Source organism: Myotis nattereri (genome assembly GCF_964212035.1).
Source record: "Myotis nattereri genome assembly, chromosome: 4".
Classification (NCBI taxonomy): domain Eukaryota; kingdom Metazoa; phylum Chordata; class Mammalia; order Chiroptera; family Vespertilionidae; genus Myotis; species Myotis nattereri.
This window is the reverse complement of record NC_138079.1, coordinates 49240369-49262196: the sequence shown is the minus strand read 5'-3', so window position 1 is coordinate 49262196 and position 21828 is coordinate 49240369. Positions and strand designations below refer to the sequence as shown.

Here is a 21828-nt window from a genome sequence, read left to right as displayed (position 1 = left end):
CAATTTAGAAGATGTCTGATGAAACTAAAAGATAAAACTTTTAGCCTTATTCTGGGGAAATGGATATATAATTATTTTTAACAGTCTGATAAAAGCAAATATAAATCCAAATATTTCTCTAAAAAATATTATATGAACAAGGATATTACACTGATAGAGATAGTATAAATTGGTAGTCCCATTGTGCAAGACTTTTTCAATAATATATATTGGTTTAATCAACATGTTATAAATGTTTTTATTATACTTACTAGAGGCCCAGTGCACGAAATTCATGCACAGGTAGGGTCCCTAGGTCTGGCCAATGATCAGCGCCAATCAGGGCCTTCCAGCTGCCAACAGGGGCCTTCCTTTCTTCTTTCCACGCTGCCCCCTGGTGTTCAGCACATGTCATAGCAAGCGGTTGAACTCCCAGTCAGTCAAACTCCCATGGGGACAATTTGCATATTAGCCTTTTGTTATATAGGATTTCAAATATAAATGCTTTTTTTTATGAAATGAAAGCTACTTTGAAGCATGAAGCTCATAGAAAAGAAAACGTCTAGAATATTGTTAGATAACTGAGACATTGAGATGTTTTTCAGAAATATAGTCCCTGAAGTAAAATAGTACAAAAATAGCTACCATTTATTGAATGTTTTCTACATGCCAGGAACTAAGTGGTTATAGAAGTACAATTTTTGTCTTCCTCTCAACTAAAATAATCATCCTGGGTAGGTACTGCCATTTACCCATTTTACAATAAGGACATGTAGAAAATTAAGGTCAAATTGTTATTGTGTCTGAGTCTGGATTCTAAGTCAGGGTCTCTGATTTATCCCTGCCTGTTGTATGTTCTTTGAGAAAGTATTTCCCACAATATTCATAAATGATGTATAACTTTTAATTTTTAAAATCATCAGATCTTTTATGAGTGTTACCAAAATATCTCCTTAAAGGCTACACATTCATATCAGGGATACCCTTGAAATTCCCCTTTTGTATCTACAATTACTGTCCATTTACAAACCAGAGAGCAAATAATCAGCTGCTTTGTAATGACGCCATAGTTGCTATCAACCACCTTCTTCCCTACATTTGGTTTGGATTTAGTTTCAGCAACGAATTCATCTAACGATAAAGACTTGCCAACAATAAGACTAGTCTTAAGACTGCATGGCAAATCCCAAGGAGATTTGACTTGTGCAAAGACAACATAACTGAAATAAGCAAATAATTTCCTAAAGTGTCTACCTTGAAAAAGATAACATAGGTTTAGATGGGTATTTCTAAAATACTTTCTGATGAAAAAAAAATATCAATTGTATCATGTCCTGCTCTCATCATCCCTATAAGTGAGCAAAGCTACCTGTAAAGGAAGAAGTATAGCATCGAGCTCAGAGCATCTATTGGAAACAAACCTGGTGTCATGTCCTTTGTCTCCCAGTTGTATAAGCTATGTGACCCAGGGAAGGTAATATCACCTCTCTAAGCTTTAGTATTTAAAATCTGTAAAATGTGAAGAATAGTATTACCTGTCTGAAAAATTGTTGTTTCAATAAGAAGAAATAAAATTTATAAATCAGTTAATATAATACTATTAAATTAATTAAAGCAATTAATACAGCACTGACAAATACAGTGACCATTAATTGTTAGGCACTTTAAATTATTTCTTTCAATCCACATTTAAATATGGAAGTATTTGTTTTGCACATATACTGCAAGTATCATTGCATTACAAATATGAATATTATTGGTATGGAAATATTTTAATAACCACAAATTTAGTTTTTAAAAATCATCTATAGGCTATGAGACCTTTTGCGTTGTGGTTTTTGACTCAGTGAACTGCACACACTGGCAAAAGATAAAGTTTTAATCACTGACTTAAATTTAAGAGTCTTATTATATGTTACTTTTAATTCTCACCATAGTCCAAAATAACTTAGAGAATTCATCCCAAATAATAAAAATTAATTCTTTCTATTCCTAATAAATTAGAATGTGGATATAATTATGCATCTCCTTATTTTTAAATCTAGCATGTATTGGAAACTTATAAATCTATGCATGATCTTGCCTCCTTGAAAAATTAAAATTTTATATTATTTTGCTCGGTTTAAAATTTTAGGTTATAAATAAAATATTTAAAAGTAATTTTGTAAATTCCCAGCTAAGTTAAATACCATTATTTGAAAAATAACGTAGAGCTAGAGGAAACAAGGTACATTTTGCAGCATAGTGGCTTTATTATCTCCTTGCTGGACTCCTTTGTCTTAACTTAGTATTCTTAATGAGGAGTGTTAGTATGAATACCAGATAGAAGAATCCTACACATTCCAAGTGAATTTTATTTAAAGCAAAATATCTATGCCCTCTGTTTTTCAAAAAGTGGCAAACAGTCCCTAAACATAGCTGTAATGTTCATCATGTATCCAACAGATAACTACTTCCAGGTCCCTCTCACACAGAATGCTCTCATAGGCACTCCGTGGACTCTCCCTTCCCAGCAGGCCACTGTCGCCCCGTTGCCATAGATGGCCATCAGACATTTGGAATGACATCAGGAGATAATCTGAGCAGGCTCTGCCCTAAAGAATTCAAGTTAGCAGGAGACTGAAGATATCAATGTCTTCTTGGCTGACAACAGCATTCCAAAGGTCAACCAGGGTGAAAATAGGATGGACTTGGAGTTTCCAGTGCCTTTTCAAAAACCAAGCAGCTAACAAGTGGGGGGGGGGGGGAGAGAGAGAGAGAGAGAGAGAGAGAGAGAGAGAGAGAGAGAGAGAGAGAGACTAAAAGCGTCCTGAAGGCACCATGCCTGTGAAAGGTAAATGAGACAACCTCTACCCATTAAATCAGGGAACTTTAGGATTGAAGAGATCTCCACTTCTTAAAGGTGAAACAAACAGTTCTCCTGAACCAATTCTCAAACTTCTAACAACCTACTTCTCCAACTTTTTCTGTTCTGACAGGTCTATTATGGGTGAATATGGGACTTAATGATATAGAACTAGAATTTCTTTGCATGAGAATAGAATGACTAACTTTTACTGCAGTTTACAACTTTCCCAGACCTGTGCCTACATTGAGTAGCTGGTTTAAGTCTCATAACAATGGTTTGTGGGTAGTACTTTATGTTCCATTTTATAGATGAGGAAACTGAGTCAAAGAAAGGCTCAGTAACTTGTGTGTAATCATACAGTTACCACATGATAGAGCCAACTGGTTTTTGGCCGCATAGCCTCTATCTAGGCAGACCAGCCTTTCAATTGTCAGTCAAGGAGAGATTGAGGCCTTCTAGCAAGTCCGCAAGCACTTGAACTAAATGATTTTCTCTTAGGTTAGATTTCAGGGGGGATGGAAAGAACCCTGTCGATCTTGAACCACATGAAATGTTAATAAGAGGAATAAAGACAATAATTCAAATATGCTTCAATTCAGGGGAACTCCAAGCTTAAAAAAATTACTGTTACTATTTTAAAATTAGTTATTATTCATGAGTCCACTTATCTGAACACTTTAAGGGTTAACTTCAAAGCTAATTGCCATATATAGCCAGAATTCATGCCAAAATTTCACCCCCAAATAAAAAATATAGGGGATAATCATGGCAAAAACCAACCATCCAAACAGAACATTGAAGTTAGAAAGTTAATGTTTTATCTCTAAATCTTTAAGATGTAACCTGTTGCCTTACATGTCACAGATACTGTAATTCATAATTAAGCTTTGTTCACATTATTAACATTTCTGGTCAAATTTCACCCTAGCGATATCAGTCTAAGGCATAATCAATGTATCTGATACTATCTTCATAGAATTAGAAGATTGTTTTGCTGACAATTCTCACCTTATGTAAACACCTCACCTCCCTGACCTTAAGAGTGCTTTCTAGCTCTTACTTTAAAAAGTACTTCCATCTCCTCAGAATTTCTTAAATATAAATAGGCGCACAGTTATCCCAACTGGTCTCTTTAAAAAGGCATTATGCGATTCAATGACACCACCAAATGTGTTTCCAAATGGAATTTCTTCCTAGAGGAATGCTAAGAAGTATTTTCTCTTGTAAATGGGCACTCCTATCTAAAATTTTCTACCAGGTCACCTTTCTGAGAGTTCATTTGCCTAGCCAACCCCAGGCAATGTGCCCTGGTCTAGCACAAAGTATACTAGACTCTGTCAGTGACTTTATTGTATTTCCAAATTTATGGACCCAACTTCTCTTCCCTGTGAAAACTAGGTGCTTGTGTTAAGTGTTTCCCAGTATCTCTTTCAGCAGGAAGATACTGAAATTTGGACTTTAAAACTTTTCACATTAGTGCCAAGAAATGCAAATGCCAAGTGTCCTAAAATGTGACTGTTATCATAAAGCAGGAGAGAGAGAGAGAGAGAGAGAGAGAGAGAGAGAGAGAGAGAGAGAGAGAGAATGCAATTAAAGGTCTGTAGCAGCACATTCCAATAGAACTTTATGCAAAGATGGAGATGTCAACACTGCTGTCAGATAAGGTAGGCATTAGCCACCTGTAGCTATTGAGCACTTGATATGTGGCTAAAGTAACTCAGAAACTGAATTTTAAAATTTATTTAATTTTAATTCATTTAAATTTTAAAAGCTACATGTGGCTCTAAGCTACAATGGGTAGCAGCTCATAGCTTTAAGAACATGACGATTATAAACATTTTACGCCTCTGATTTATTCGGTAGAGTGTATGCCTTTGGAGCACTGATCTTGCCACCATGCTTGGTGCCCTTGGTACCGCTCCACACACAGATCAAAGAACAGCACAGGCTGTGATGGCATCTTTGCAAGAGCTCCCCGCACTGTTCTCAGTGGAAGGGGGAAAGGAAGTTGGGGGTGAGGGTGGGTTCTCCCTAGTATCCCATTTCTCCTTGCATTTGTGGCCTTTCCCTAGCCAAAGTGCGCACAAATCCACCCAGGCAACTTAACTACTAGAGCCAGCAGTTGGCTGTTAGTTTTTCCCATAATCCTGAAGACCCTGAGAGTTTGGGCTATAAAATCCGGCTCCGGGATCCCGCCCTTTCCTATTGGTCTGTCAGGTGGAAAACCAGGCTAGCTGGTGCAGGACTAGCTGAAGGGGGAGGGGGGGGGCGGGCACCCGCACAGCGGTACCGCGCGCCACTCTCCGGGTCCCAGGCTGGCAGGGCGCGGAGCACTCCCAGCCGCTCGCGCCGCCAGCGCGCACTGCGTGCCAGCGCTTTGTGTTGGGTGCGGGGGCGAGTTCACTCTCGCGTCGTTCGGAGCTCATGCCCGGCTCTTTGGAGTCGTCTTTAACCGGCCTACGGGGAAATATCCCCAAACCAGACCGGTCGGGCAACTCCCTTGGCACCACCGCCCGCTTCCAAAGCCCCAACACCACCATTGCGCCCTCCTCCATTCCCCAGAACCTGCCACACGGCCTCTTCACCAAACCACGGCCGCGTTTCCCCAAACTGTGAAATCCGCCCTCTGGACACACCCGCCGCCAAGGCAGCAACCCCTGGAAGTGCGCCTGGGCCCAGAGAACCCCCAGAAGGGTCCCGAACCCTCCCGCTCCTCGCCCGGAGCGCAAGCACGTGGCGCACCCACCCCTCCAAGCTCTAGAGACGCACTCCCTGGAGGCGCCCCCACCCCTCACCTCCGTCCGCCCGGGGGAAAGTAGGGAGAAGGGGTCAGGGAAGTGGCGCTGGGCAGAGGAAGGAGTATGTAGGTGCCGAGGGGAGGACCCGTAATCATTGCACGGTGTTGTGACTGGTGCGCCCCTGCTGACCGCCCACCCAGCGCGGATTCCCTCTCCACACAAATCCTCCGGGGGGATTGCTGTTGCCTGCAATCAATAACTTAGCGAAGTGAGCTGCTGAAACCAGCGGCGCCCCCCGTCTGGGTCTTTAAGAGGCCGTCGGGACTGAATCCCAGTCCTCTGCTTTCCAGACAAAGAAGTGGGCACAAAACGCAAGTGGAGTTTTTTGACCCCCCCCTCCCTCCCCCATGCCGCCCCACCCCGGATAAAGATCTTTAAAAATTAAAGGGCACACACAGAGAGAGGTATCTAGAAGAAAGAGTTAAAAGAGGAAGTATGAAAATCCGTCCTTTGAATTGAAGGTTTCTGTGATATTTCAAGAGATAGAATCAATGTTCCGATGAACATTTAACAATTTTATAAGTAAAGGTAAAGTCCATTAAATTTAGCCGTGCATATGAATAACTTTTTAATCAGCCACACATTCTTGGGCAAATTACAGATCAAGACTTATTTGGGCATACTGATCCAGGAAAAGGAAGAAATGTATCATAATTTGTGGTGGCATTTTTTAAAAACCTTAACATATCTTTCAGACATTGCTTCATGAAGGTTGCATTTCTGTAAGGTGAAAAGGCCCGGGGAGATGTATATAATGATTCCCACTTAATAGACTGTCAAACCAAACAGAGCTGGGGAAAAAGAGAATTCACCAGGTCGCCTGGCACTGCTCCCCATCACCAAGCTGAGACTAACTCACTGTGGGCCTGAGCCTAAATGATTTAAACTCAGCTAACACCCCTGAAATAAAAGTGTCCAAAATTCTTCATTTCTCCTTGACTCTGAAGCAACTTAAAAAAATAAAAATAAATCTTAAGGATGTCAAACCAAATATAGAGACTTCATAAATCTTAATGACTTCACTGTGAAACGTCTTCTGGCAAATACAAATGAGAGGATGGATATTGACCAGCATGGCCTGATATGTCTCAAGGTTGGGAGGACTAGACCCCTTCTGACACCAAGGAAAAAAAGTTCATTTGTGTTCTCAAAGATAGCTAGTTTCAAACAGATTCGGACACAGGGGCATTTGTGCTCATGCAGTTAAACAGAGCCTAGAAAGAAAAGGCATTCTTCATAATAGAATTCATCAAGGGTACTGAATCTACACCACTAATCCCAAAGGATTTAAAATTGGCCTTTAGGCAACATATAAACCAAGCCCTTCCAGCAACTTCAGTTGCAACCTCAAATTTTATCAGCTTGGGATATTATGGATTTGACTGTCTTCCTTGTAATTCTTCACCCGTTATAAAATTAAAATGAATGTAGGATCTTTAGAGATGAGATAGAAAATATGATTAAACCTTGGCTTAGAATGACAAACCCTTTGTATGTTGCAGATTCTCAACCACCAGCAGTCCATATGATGTATACTGTGCATTCAAAAGAGCGGTACCGAAAGAATTTTTGAAATTTAGATATTTGGCACTGCATATATTTAAGGTCATAAGTATTACCACGATTAATGATAATTTTCATTACTTTATGTTCACTACACATTCATTTGGTTTAATACTAGAATTAACATTAATGTTCTACAGATTAGGCTTTAGAAATAAATTTATGCAAAGGTACTTTAATATCAACATTCTTAAAAAAATTTTTTAACTATATATCATTTTGTTCTTACACATTTTAAGGTGCCAAAGAAGAGTTGCAAACTGTGAAGTAACTTCTATGAAGAGATGAAGTAAAGAATGGAAGGCAAATGACTGTATGTGTATGTGGTGAGTGCTCAACGTTCGTTATATCATCTCCCACCAGGTTAATACGTAGAGGTAAAACTGCCAAACTCTTTGTCTTTAGGTATTTATGACATAGATGTATCTAAAAGTGATAAAGAGCTATACAACTATTATATGCTTTATATTATAAGCAATACCATGCCATTTTGCTTAAGGCTCATGTCCCCTTTCAGGGCCTAGCCTCACAAGTCTCTTTTACAATTAATCCATGTCAGAGAAAGTCACGTGTGTCATCTCTAACTATAAAATAAATAACATTTTAGTGCTTTTGGAATTTGTATCTTACTACCTTTTAATAACTTTCTGCACTTCTATATTCAATTATCATGTTTGTGTTGAAAGTATTCTGCACAATTAAATACTATACAGTATACTATATAGCTGAATAATCTTGACGGGTAGATTAATCTACAGCCTTTCTTCATTTTAGGGTGGGTTGCTGTGGCAACTGACCAGCTTACTTTAAAATATTTTTTTTTAAGCTCACTACAAGAGCTACGCCCAGCGTGGGCCATGCTTAAAGGCAGGCAGACCCCATGCACAAGGTGTTAGTAGACTGCTGATTTAATGCAGGGGAGTAGTAAAGAGCAGGGTGGGGTAAAATGGTATGCAACCTGGACAGAAATTAGAAGTCAGCTTTTTCTAGAGTTATATCCTGAGCATCATGCTCTCTCTAACTTCTGTGGCATTTTAATTATATTGTTAAACAATTCTTTTGTGGGAAAAACAAGTTAATATATTTAATGTATAATAAAGCCCATGATAATTATTTAATGAAGGAAATATTTGGTGATGGGGGGTGGGGAGAGGAAAGCTGGTTTACACAGTACATCAATTCCAGACACCATTTTTTCTTAAAGGAAGTATCACCTTCTAACAGGATAGGCCACAAGTTTCCAATTGGCTTTAAAGGGTATATGAATTTTCTATTTTGCAATCATAGAACTGGAAGAGACTGGAAAATTCATTTAACACATAAGCAGACTGAACCTCAGAAAAGACACACTCATTAGGCTCCAATCTTGAACCAGAGAATCCAGGCCTCCTAATACCTAGCACCAGCTTCTCCATTCACCAGAAAACATTCTGATCCTAGCCAAGTGCCATTAGGCGGCAAGGATAAGGATGATTTTGGTGTTTTGTTTTGTTTTAAAAAATCCTGAAGTATTTCAAGAAGAATACAAAACACATTTTGGATTAACCACTTCGTAGATTACCAATGAATAATTTTAAATCCCAGATGACTCTATTGTATATTTCTATACAACCTCTTTTGTTCCACTTCAAGTATAAAAGCTCATGGAAAAGAAACTAATGCTAATATTAAATTAGGATCACACATAATTAAGCTAAATCTGTTGAGGGGAATAGCTTATATTTTAAAAGGCCAATTGTAATACATTCCAGATCCAAATTAATTTCAAATTATCCACCATGTGAGGTTATATATACTTTTGAATGCTTGTACTATCATTGATAATTATGGGTTTGTTAAAAATATTTATTATGAAATGATTCTTAAAAATATTAGGTGGTAAGATATTTTCTCTTTGAAGAAAAACAATATAAAACTGAAGTGTATGATGTAAAATATGTATATGACCCATCATAAATAGTATGGTTGAAAGTCCTGAATTGCCTATGTCTATTTGCTCATATGAAATGTAATGTTAAGGATTCATTACATTAATTTCAGGCATCCTGGCAATAAACTTAGATGTTCCTGCAAATGGTTTGCTTTGTCAGGATGTTTGTGAATCTGGAAAACATGAACTTTCATTTTTACTACCATATATAGACATATCTTAGTATTCAAAATGTCTGTGCACCTTTACAATTTTGGATTTTTTAGAAGTTGTACCTTAAATGAAAACCTAATACAGATTACCTCTGCCATATTATTAAAATGAATGCATAGTAGTAGCAAACTCACTAGGTGAAAAACAAACAGGCAAACAAATATATTGTAGATACCAATCTGCAAGAACTAATACTGCCTCAGATGGCTGGTGCTTTGTGACAGTTTGCCATGCTTTCCTATAATAAAAGCTAGAGTTTCATTTTAGCTGTGCTGATAGTCACAATGGTGATGAGCCAGAAGCCTGAGGATGGTTCGGATCTAGTCGTACTTGCCTGCAAAATCAACCTTTCCCTTTCAAGTGAAGCCTTGGGGCAGACACCTAACTGTTGAGCCCACTCTTCTGAGAAATGTTACGTCAAATACCTCAACAATGAAGCAGGAGGCTTTTGGAATCACACTGTCCTCCCCCGTGGCATAGTGCAGAACTTAACAGGAAATGCAACTAGTCATTGGGTTAAACATAGTGCTGAAAGGATTTTTTTTAAAGTGAGGAAAAAAATCTTTAGTTAGCTAGGTGTTTCAGTATTGCATACTCTTGAATGTTCCATGTGTTTATTTTCCCAATGTATTTTCCCTTCTACCTTTTCAAATGTTTTAATTTGATTGGAACATTTTATACAACCTATAGTTCTACTGGCATGCAATCTTGTCAAGGTTTGTGTACTAGTTGGTGTACTTTATCTTTGGCTTTATTGGGTGTGGTGTAATTTGGCTAGGGAAGGGAGGTGCCCAATCCCTACTAACCTGTCCTAAATCTTTAACATTAACTTACTTTTTAAACTTTAACGTGAGTAGTATATGCCTTATCAGTCTCTATGTCTGCTTCCTGTGCAGCTGAAACTCTTCAGGATAAGTGAAGTCATCAGCTATCGGATAGGGAAGCTTAATGCATCTGGGATGTTCGTTTGGTTTACATGTGAAATGCCCTGGAGAAAATCCAGTAAGGTGTAGAAGAGATAGCGTGGGAGGAGGGAGGGGGGAAATCTCCGAGGAAGCTGCCGCCTCGGTAAATATTTCCAAACTGATTAGAAAGTTCACGGCCCCGTGATGAGGTCGAGATTTCAAGGACTGGTAATTCTTTCATTATTTCTACATGAGTAACACTTGAGACGCATTTAGGCTAACCCTCTAGCCCTCCAACCGCTCAGGGCCGAAAACCGCGTCTGGTGGGCGTGCAGGAAGAGCGCGCTGGAATCGGGCGCTGCAGACATCCTGGACCGCGGCATCCACGCGTAAGTAACACAGGCGCGCTCCGACGCTGGGAGAATGAAGTGGTTAACGCGTCTCCCGACGGGAGAAAAGTCACAAGACCAACTATTAGGGTCGCGCTCCTATTGGTCAGAGGAAAGATCCCGACTTTAGAAGGACTTTCCTGCTGGCTGGCTCGCCGCGTCCCCGGGGAGTGAGCGCGCGGCAGCCGGAGACTTGGTTCTCCGAGGGTCCTCGGCGGCGGCGGCGCGGGCAGGGAGCCGGGAGCCGGGAGCCGGGAGCCGGGAGCCGGGAGCCGGGAGCCGGGAGCCGGGAGCCGCCGCTCGCCGTGTTGTCTTCATTTCGTGCAATAAAGAATTGTCATTAGGTTTGCGTATGGCATGTGCCGTTACCCCACCGTAAAACTAAAATTAGCAAAATGTCAGGAATGGGAAGATTGATTCACCGAGATGCAATTATCATTTAAAAGTGCTTGATTGAGGTACTGATGTTCAGTGATTTATTCTGCATACCATATACATAATTAAAGTAGTGTAGTGGAGTAATTTATCAATCTAGTTGAGACTGGAGGGGTGAGGAGCGAACTGCTGTATGTTTGTTTTATTAAAATGCTCTGAGGTCTAGTCCCGCCCCCCTTTTGCAAGAGTGAAACTGATGATTTCTCCAGCTCGCGAGGAGAGAGTCAACGGTTTGGGATTGTGAGGGGGAGAGAGACTAAGAGGAAAGGCAGCGCGAGGCAAAGGCAAAGGCAAAGGCAAGGACAAAATAAAGGGGAAAAAAGAAGGCAAGAGGCACGATGGTTCGTACTGCTTAGAGCCCTGAGCCCGTGTGCACCCGTTTTCCCGGCCACCCCCGCCTCCCCTCCCAATATCCTTCCACCACTCCCCCTGCCCCCCCGCCTTTTTACGCGACGTTTCAAAGGCAGTGAGCAGCTCTCCTTTTCCCATTCGTCTTCTGTCACTTCCTTCCTGGACGCAGTTTTCTGGACGAGTCTGGTTACTTTTAATCCACCGGCCGCTGAGAGCCACTCTCCCCTCCTCCTCCTCCTCCTCCTCCTCCTCCTCCTCCTCCTCCTCTTCCTCCTCTTCCTCCTCCTCCTCCACCACCTCCTCTTCCGAGCGGCCTTGGCGCGCGCGAATGCGCGTCCCCGCGCGCGCCTCCCCCGCGCGCGCCCCCTCCGCGCGCGTTCACACGCACACCTCGTCTCCAGCTCTCTGCTTGCTTTGCTCGCAGTCACAGACACTTGAGCACACGCGTACACCCAGACATCTTCGGGCTGCTATTGGATTGACTTTGAAGATTCTGTGTGGGTCGCCGTGGCTGCATGTTTGAATCAGGTGGAGAAGCACTTCAAGGCTGGACGAAGTAAAGATTATTGTTGTGTGTGTTTTCTCTCCCTCTCTTAAGAAAGGAAAATATCCCAAGGACTAATCTGACCTGGTCTTCCTTCATGTGAGTACCTCTGACATTTCTCGAGGAAAATAGAAATAGCCTGGGTATTGTTTCTGAAATCTGCATCAGGATATGCCACAGCACTGGGTCTACCCCTGTGCCTTTTTTGGAGGCTGAAGTTGAGGGTTGTTGTCCATTCTTTCCGTTAGATTCCATGATTTCCTTGTCTGTTGCTAAAAGTAACTTTTTAGATCGTCTTATCCGTTTGCCATCAGTTATTGAAATCACTCCTGACTCGTTCTTGTCACATCATTGTGTTTAAAGTTTCATGAAGTTAGTTCGCGTCATTAGCATGTTTGATACGGTGGAGCATGTGGAGACTGGTAGATTTTAATATTTCATAGAATGTTCTGTGACCTTGAAGTACATGCCTTAAGATTTAGCCTGGAGTTCACTGTGGAGAGATGCTCCTCGGAGTCTCCCCAAGACTGATTTGCTCTGGGTTATGCTTTTGAGCTGCTAATTCTTGGGATTAGTTTGAACTAAAGCATGGCTGTCTGTCAGGGTATACCTTTGTGCATCCCCTTCCCTTGCCAAAGTGCTGGCTTGATAGAGGGCTTCTTAATTGGTGTGGACAAAAAGTAACACCCTGGCTATGGTAGTCTATACATTTCACAATTCGTATTGGTGTTTCAGTATATGCATTGCTACTTAGGTCAAGTCAAATAAATAACTGTTTAAACACAAACAATTTTAAGTCTCTTAAATTGCATTCTGTTTGGACTTTGGATGAAAGTTAGCAAACTCATTGATAAAGTTTGGCATAAAGAATATATATATATATATATATATATATATATATGCAGCACATTGTTTATTGTATTAAATATTATGCAAGTATTTAAATTTAATACTAATGTTATCTCCTTCCCAGAATATGGCTATTAATTCTCAAAGGAAATATTATATCTCAAACATTTCTGACTACCCTAGCTCCAGTAGTTATTTTTTTTTTTTGGGGGGGGGGCTCTTTTTCTTCACAATTTAGAAATGTGTGTCTTTTGTATAAAATACCTTTATATGTAAATGCTGACAGTATAATAACTGGAATCGGGCTCTCTGCCAGTTCTTTAACCGGTCCTCAGTGAAGAACTGCTTTGACACAAAGTGGGTTTTACTATTGTGAATCTGAAACTAACTCGAACAGTAACTGTCTTGTGAAATGGGTAGTGACTGCATATATTTTCTAAGTGCTATAAAGGGAACTCCAGCCACCTTATTATACCAGTCAAAAAGAGTGACCAGCCTCTTTTTCACTGGCACCTTGCAATGGAATTGTGGTTGCAGAGTAAAGATGTTTATTGTAGAGTATAATAAGTTGACTCCCTAGAGAATTGGTAAGACATGGAAATGTGACCACCTGTGAACCCCGTTTAACCTCTGAATTGAATGTTAATTTTGCTTTAAATAGATTAACAATCTCCAATTTGAAACTCAAATATCTTATTTAATTTTTAAAATAATGTCAGTTCTGGTTAGTCTTTGAAAACGTTCCGTATGTACCAATATGGTAGAAGCCGTATTTTTATTTCTCCATCGGTTTCAGTTAAATACAATGCAATTAGAAAACCATATTGCATTCTTCCAATATATGCATGAAATTATTAAGTTCAAAGAAGTAGCTCTAAAGCAAGTGCTTCAGAACTTGACAGGTAACATGAAATGTACGTATCTCATATCTCATCTCAAGAGGGCAAAGTCTCGAAAATACCTCATTCTATTTGTAGGAAAGTACATTTGGCTGTGTATTAGACTACTAACTCAATTCTAAAAGTTTTTTTGGCCAAAGGTAACTTTAAATTCAGTGTTTGATTAAAATATGGTCTCCCAGTCAAGTTAAGGAGACAATAGTTAGCAGTTACCTTTACTTTAAATTTTGCTAAACTTTATAAAAATCTACTGTTTATTAGTAATAGACTTCACGCAACTTTGGAGCATCTATGGCACATTTTGCAGACTTCTTACTAAAGACAATATTTTACTTCTTCATTAATTATGCTATTTATATTCTGATTGCTGTGTATGTGTGTGGGATATAGTGAAAGACAATATTAAATATGTAACTTTTATTAAATATTAATTTGTTCCTTCAGTTAAATAAAAAATGAGCACTGTATGCTAAAAAGTCAATTTGCCATCTTTCCTGAGCTGTTTAGACTTTAAAAGTATGCAATCACCTATATTAACTTTTCGGAATCCAAACACATTATCATTAAATGCATGAAATATAAATAACAAGAACTTTACTCCATCTGGCCTCTTTTATTCTTTGTCAACATACTCAGTTTTCAATATTTGAGGGAAATGGTTCATTCTAATAGGGAAAAGGACCAATGATTCAAAATTGAAATTGAAAAAGCATCATGTTTTATATTGTCCAGATTTCTATGAATTTCTTCCTTAGTCCTCACTTTATCAAATCAAAAATTACATAACATTACACCATATCTTCCTGATAAGTGATTTATTGTATTTACATTTCTTTTATTAAAAAACCAAGCTAAATAACTACATGGCATATGTTAACATTATATTTCAAAACTTTCTTCTGTTTATTGTATTATATTTTGTGGCTTTATTTCTCAACACTATGTGCGGTATATTTTGAGTCTGAAATCTCAGAAAGTGACAAAAATGGGGAAATATCTGGGCAGCAACACTTGTGCTACATAACAACAAAAAGTAGTTATTAAACAGAGAACCCTGTCTTCAGGGGCATGATTCAAAACAACATGGAAGAATTTCATATGCAATTAAGGGTCACAGAGTGGACTTTAAAAGAGACTATTAATAAAGTTCTACTTATTTTACAAAAGCACAGCCTTTGAGAAAACGTCACACAAATATGTAAAACTTATTTTAAAATGCACATATTCATTTTACGAATATAGTGATTGCCTGGACACAATGAGAAGATTTAATAACTGATGTTTAGACTGTGTGCTGCATGGGGAAGGGTGGGTGATTAAGACCCTCATCCTCAGCACTGTACATTAATCTCAGGGGCGCGTGGACTGCCTTGCACTCAGTAAAGCCTGACTGTTCACCGAGATCTGTCATCTCTAGGAAATCAAACCAGATTACAGAGGCGATTCACAAAACCAGGAGCGACAACAGGGTCTGTGCACCTTACAAAAGGCGGATTACCCAGTTCACGTGTTATTTTGATAGGTCAGAGATAAAAGCTGATTGTTGGGGAATGACAAGACACTCCAATTTCAAATGATTGCTAGCTAAGTATACCACGACCCTGTTGCTTCATCATTATGAAGAACCGTTCAAACAGCGGAAAACTCAGTTTTCAAATGACAGGCGTTCGATAGTGAAATAAGAGAAAATGTCTTTTTTATATATGTCTTTATTGCTTAAATTTTAAGTTCCATCACTTCTGTATGAACAAAATCAAGTTCTGGCTGCTTATGGGAAGCAGTTATTATAAGGCTTAATTGCAATGGACATTTTCAGAGACATTGTAGAGAGCACAAAACAGAATTTGCCAGAAATAAAACATACACTGATGGTATTGAGTAACTGAGCAGAAAACGCATAGTAGTCAATAGCCATTATGTTATTCTGTTACCAAGTATGTTCTTCATAAAAATGTGTAATTACATAGTTATGAATCCATACATTTGAAATGTAGCTTAATAGGCATGTATTGGTCAAATTATATGTATTTCATAAATGTTACATAAAGACCATTCTGTAAAACAACAAAATATGATGTTTTCAGAGTTTATTTCAGAGAATAAAGTTTGGTTTACATAATAACATTTTGAAAACCCCAACTTTTTACACATCCAACTCTACAGTAATTTCTTGCTTCTTTAAAAATTGAAGTTCTTTTTTACCCAACTGATGCCTCCTAGTGTTTCACACAATAAAACACTAATGAGTCATCCATAAATGTAAACATTGCATTTTCATTGCCTACATCTTCTGTGATACATAAAATTAATATTTATGTGTTTAATTTTCTGTGCATTATAAGAAGGTAGGAAATTCTAGTGAATGAGATGTTTCATCTGAGTGGATTTATGGCACACACTTGCAGGTTTTCTTTTACCATAACAATATCTTACCAAGTTTTAATAAGTTTATTACCTTCAGTTCCAGTTTATATATTCACGGTTTATGTTCACTCTTTTTCCAAGTGAAAAACATAGGCAGAATAGTATAGCTCCATTTTGTAGGCCTGGAAATTATATAGTTGCATTCATTCAGAAATGCCTGATGAACAAATTGCAAAGGCACTAACCATTTAAACACTAAAATATCTCTAGAGAGATATAAAATTTTGCCTACTCTGTGTCTTGACCCTTGCATATGTCTTTGTAAAAGTGCAATAAAGAAAAATAGGGTTTAGAAAAAACAAAGGTAAAGATAAATGCACAGATTTCCACTTTATTATCAAATAACAACAAAATAATACTTGCCTTGAGAGTACATTATTCTACATAATTGATGGAAGACTTTTTAGAACATAACTTCTCATGACCAGCAGATTGTCTTAATGAGATTGAAGTTAGTGGACACCAACTTGGTGTGAGTTTGATGTCATTAGGATGATGAGCATTGACTTTCGATATTTTTGCACTTCTGTGATTTCAGCTTTCTGACTCTACTTATGAAGATGGATACTTTAGTTTCTCAATGTTTTTTCTTTAAAATACTCATGAAAGGGAGAAAGCATTCTTCTAATAGATCTTAAATCTAAAGGATGCACTAAAAAACCTGTAACATGTATGGGCCTCTTCCTGAGTTGTCATACAACACACATGTGCACAAAAACATTCGCAAATTTCTTCCATTAGACAAATGTTCAGAGCTTCCAAACTTAGACACTAGGACTAAATGAATGTAGTTCATTGCTATCACCTATATGCATAGGTGTCATTTAGCTATCCTGGTTCAAAACACACCACACTTCAATCGTATTTAACTCTCATGTAAGATTTTCTAATTTGGCTAATAATACAGTGCTGACACAATTCTGCTCATGTTGGACACATTTCAAAGAATGTAAGGGGGTGTATTCCTTTCGTTCAAGGAAGCAAACATGTAGAAAGGGGTGGACCTTTCCCACAAGAGCCACATTTCTTCCCTTAGAGAATTGAAGCAAATATGCAGTATGTAAGTGAATAAGAGCATGAGAAAAAAATAATTTCTAATGGGCTGCTGCAGTCAGTGAGCAAAGGAAAACTGTCTGGGTTTTTTTCTAAAAGCAGCTATTGATAACCCTTCTCACACTGAATGCTGTAAAGGTCTATGGAAGTTTTGTAATTTCAATATTATTTAACGAGAATTAATTTTGCTCAAAACAAAAATTCAATAGTAACTATTTTACAAACAGATTGAGGCATAAAGAGAGAAAGGATCCAGAGGCACCCATTCCCTGTCTTTGAAGAATGAGTAGATAGCATCAGTGTTCTTTTTTGTTAGTTGTTTTTATGTATGCAAAGAAAGAAAATTCTATGAAAGGGGTACCATTGTAAAAAATAAGATTATAAAAAAGATTACCCCAAATAGTAGTATTTCACATTCCTTTGTATTATTTTAATGTTAACTGCAGAAAGAAAAGCCGCATTGCTGTTAAGTATAAATATTATGTGATACCTGTTATATAAACCCATGTTTTGGTTTCAGGTGAATATGAGTAGCATTCATTTGTTATTAACCACCATAATGCATTTGTTGTACATTGTCATTGTATTGCCTGAGTTAAAGCTCTGTAATTATTTTTAAATTATAGTAGCTTGTACAAATGAAGTTCAAAATACACATGAAGGGAATCTTTTGAGGACATTATAAAGGAAATTGGTGATATTACAAGCGATAAAAACAGTAAACCTATTATAGGCAGATTTCTGCAGGAATCATTACTCTTTAATAATGCAGGCATTATAGAGACTTTATTAATTCTTAATGCTGTAAATTTGAAATGAATGGAGCAATGTTGTTCATCCTGCATGTGGTTGCTATTCATGTAGAATGACAATGCAAATCGTCTAGTAAATTTATTGAAATAAAGTACTTTAAACTTGTTTTTATAGACTGGAGAAACCAATCTCTGAAGCAGTCCTGGTGAGAACCTGCTTTTACCAATAGCATCCTGAGCGTGGTCTGGTTTCCTTCTTGTATCTTCTTGTCATGGATAAGATGCACATGAATTCATATAAATTGTTCTCAGATATTATGGATCTCTAGCATATTGGTTTTAACAAGTGGTGGATATGGTCCTTAGAATGCAAATTGTTTGTTTGTTTTTTAAGCAACTACTACCTCTCTCTTTTTTTTAATGTCTGTGATTATTTCAGCAAGTTAGTATGTTAAGGAAGCCAATGCATCTTTCCCCGAACCCCGAAGATAGGCAGTTTTGGCTTAGATATGCTTATGCATTTGCAAAATAGAAAATAGATTCACTGATGTAGATAAGTAAGGACAGACAAGGAAATTAGTCTACTACTTAATAGAGTAAACATGACTTTTTTTAACCTTCTAATTAATTGTTGACCATGCATGAGGTGTACAACCCAGGCTTATTATGGAAAGCTGGTATTATTGCTTAATGTAACATGAGGGAATTGGGATTTCTTTAAAGTAATTTTGAAGATGTGATTATTTAGCAGAAATATTCACTGGAGCATTTTATTTTTAGAAATCATGGTCACACAAGGAAGCCTTTATAGGACCGACTACCTAATTGCAGTCAAAATCTCTTGAATGAAAACACACACACACACACACACACACACACACACACACACCACATTTTTTAAGAATATAATGCGCCTGTATTTTTCAGCTTTTTTCCACATTCTTTACATCTGAGCAGAGCATATGTGTCTAAGCAGATGTTTTAAGTTATAGCCTTCATGTAGGTGAGTCTGTAAATGTCCCATTTAACTTAAATGGCTTTGTGGGAAGGCAGTTTGAGGAGTTTAAAAAGAGAAAAAAAATTTTCATATAAATTGTTCAGTTACTATAGTTTCAGCTCTTTCTTTTCAAAAACAGTAATTACACTCAGGATAAAGAAAGTAAAATATGCTCTTTTAATTCTTCGTAACATCCAGTTTCTAAGGTAGAGCTCTGGTAGTGGAGTTTCATTTCTGAATATTCAGGGCAGGTACTGGCAGCAGAGCTACAGAATGAAACTTGCTGGCTGCAGACCAGATGCATGCACAGTGCCACATCATAAACTTCCCCTCTCTGTCTCAGAGTGCGTGCAGCCCCAAGCAAGGTCCTCTTTCCCCTGGCAGAGGCTGAGGAGCAGAGGGCCTTCTTCCTGGGCAGTCACTTTGGTAAAGGAAAAGCATAGTGTTTTCCTTCTTTAAATTGAAAATTCGGCCTCTTAAATCACTAAGACATGAACTGCAAAGTGGATTCACTGTTTCCTTTTTCTTCCCATGTAGCAGTTTAGAATGCATAAAACAATAGGTGTAAAATAGAAAATGAGGCCTCTCCCCCTCCCTCCTCCTCTCAGCACGTGCAGGCCCAATCAGATGTCTGTACTTTTTTTTTTTTTTTTTTGGTGTTTTGCAGAGAAAAATATAATGGTTTCTTTTCAATGAAGGCTGTGCATTATATTCCAGATATGTTAGGTCATTTTGTGATGCAAATTAACATTGAGTGTTTTTTGTACTTATCTCGAGAAATAGCAATAGTCCACTGCAGCATGTGGCACTACAGTAATTTTTATGGATAAACACTCACACTTTGAATGATTGCTAGGTCAAAATACAGAGTGCAAAGGAAAAACATGGGCTTTAGTTTTCAGGTTTGGTTTATGCTCTTCGTTTGAAAGGTACAATGTAAGTAGTGTGCTTATTGCCATGCAAAGTAAATCAACTTCCAACTATCTGCATTAATATTCTTTGTATTTGAAAACTGTAGTCTGAAAGCTCATACTTCTCTTTGTAAAATAAAGTAAAAAATTGTTAAAATCAGTCTTTAATTACCAGTTACATTTTCAGTCGTTACCAGTGTGATTTAAAAAAAAATCCTATTAAAAATAATTTCTAGCTGCCGCGGCTCCTTTCAGTCAATAATAGAAGTCTCATTTGTGTGAAGTGTAGTCAGATTATTGCCAGCACACCTTTATCTAACTAGCCTTCTCTAATAAAAATGTATTAAGAGGGAGCCTTAAGTAGAAAGTGTTACTATATAATAAATATTTATTGAGACTTTATTTTTATACTAATATACAAATAGTGTTTAAATGTTAGTTTAGTCATTAACCCAGTAAACGAATTGTTCATTGCCTATATAAAACTTACCAAGTCAGACCAACCGCTAAATGAAATTTAATTTTCTCTTTAAAATATAGATAAGAAAGATAATTAGGTTTAAATATCAAGCAACTGTTTTTCTGTGGATCCAAATGTTTCCTAATAGCGTCAAGAAAGTAATACCACACAAATCTTAAAATGTAAATGTAAATCTAAGAGTATGATCACAATGGCCTATTCTTGCCATAGGTGTTATGAAAAAGGGCCCTACACCTGGCACAGTTTCAGGGCTCATTAGCCAGGGGAAAAATGTTAAACTTTTCTGCATATATTAATATACATAGGAGTCAGTAATTTTGACATTTATTTTTTACAAAATTAGGCATTCTATTTAAAATTCAGATTCAACCTTTAAAACTGCTTTTACGTAGGATATGATACAAGACTTCTTGATCTTCTTGGAATTCTCCTGACCAGTAGGATACTTTGAATCATTACCATTCAATAAATATTGTTAGACATATTGTAAAGTTCCAGTTGCTTAATGTGTACTGGATAAAAATTTTTAAATAGGAAATAGATTTCTTTTGCTATTTAAATATTATAAAACTATACCTGATTAAAACATGAATCTCTTGGAGGTTCCTGGAGTAGGTAATTCTCTGGGCAAGAATTTTAAAATATTTTAACTGTTAACCAATAAATTACCAAGTACTGTACTTTTTTAAGGTGCCTGATTTCCATTCACATTTGAGGAACCTCGTTAAGTATGGGTGGTCTTTAAGGAAAGGTGTTGTGGTCCAGAAAGTAGATCTTTTCACCCTTCTCCTGTAACAGTTAATATGTTAAAAAGGTATAAATCCAGACCTAATTCCATCAGGATTTTTTCCTTAACTAAATTAAGACGAACAAACCTGGCTATTAAGAAAAAAAGTGTATCCATTTGTTCATTTCTCATATTTATCCAAAGACCACTTAACAGTCTGTATAGGTTATAGGTTAAGGAAATAATTTTGACTACATCTTTCTTTCCTTTCACGGTTGAGTTTTTCTCCTCTTACATAAACCAAAAAGAAATTCCCACGATAACATTAATAGATTTGCGAAGGGCTGGGTAAAATACTCAGTCCCATTGCTTGCTTCCCAACGGCGCTTTGGTTGAAATGAATGGGGAATGTCCCTTCCAGGACTGTTTGGTCTTTCTTGACTTGAATTAGGATGAACGCTATGTGACTTTTTCCCCTTCTCTCGTTTTATAAATTTAAAAATCAAAGAATTCTTGACCTCAACCTTTTTTCTCAATTTCTATTGTTTTTGGATTCTCTTCTGAGTTCCTTTCTTGCTTCAAAATATTTGGTATTATGAGAAAGCAAATGCACTTTTAATTGTTTTGACTACACATGTGAGATCATTGAATTGTTTCAGGTGTTGACTTATTCTTACACTTGAGAGATTGATGTGGTTCGTCACAGCCCAATGCCATGTCATGAAAGAGCTCCAGACACAGATCTTGAAATAGCAGACTATAGGATGGTGTCTTTGTAAG

At 37.8% G+C, this 21828-nt stretch overlaps 1 protein-coding gene across 18 annotated transcripts in view; it reads left to right on the top strand.

Annotated features, from left to right (window-relative positions):
- Positions 1-21828, top strand: part of MEF2C (myocyte enhancer factor 2C) — a 157045-nt gene that overhangs the window by 8635 nt on the left and 126582 nt on the right. For 2 of the 18 annotated variants that reach the window (XM_081089023.1, XM_081089017.1), the window contains exons 1-2: positions 11280-11401; positions 12010-12054. The gene's annotated coding sequence lies outside the window, so the exon portion shown is untranslated. Of the gene's footprint in view, positions 1-7427; positions 7515-9881; positions 10626-11030; positions 11084-11279; positions 11402-11507; positions 12055-18107; positions 18139-21828 lie in introns of those variants that run through there. The other 16 variants (XM_081089022.1, XM_081089035.1, XM_081089021.1 and 13 more) reach the window with 10 other exon arrangements.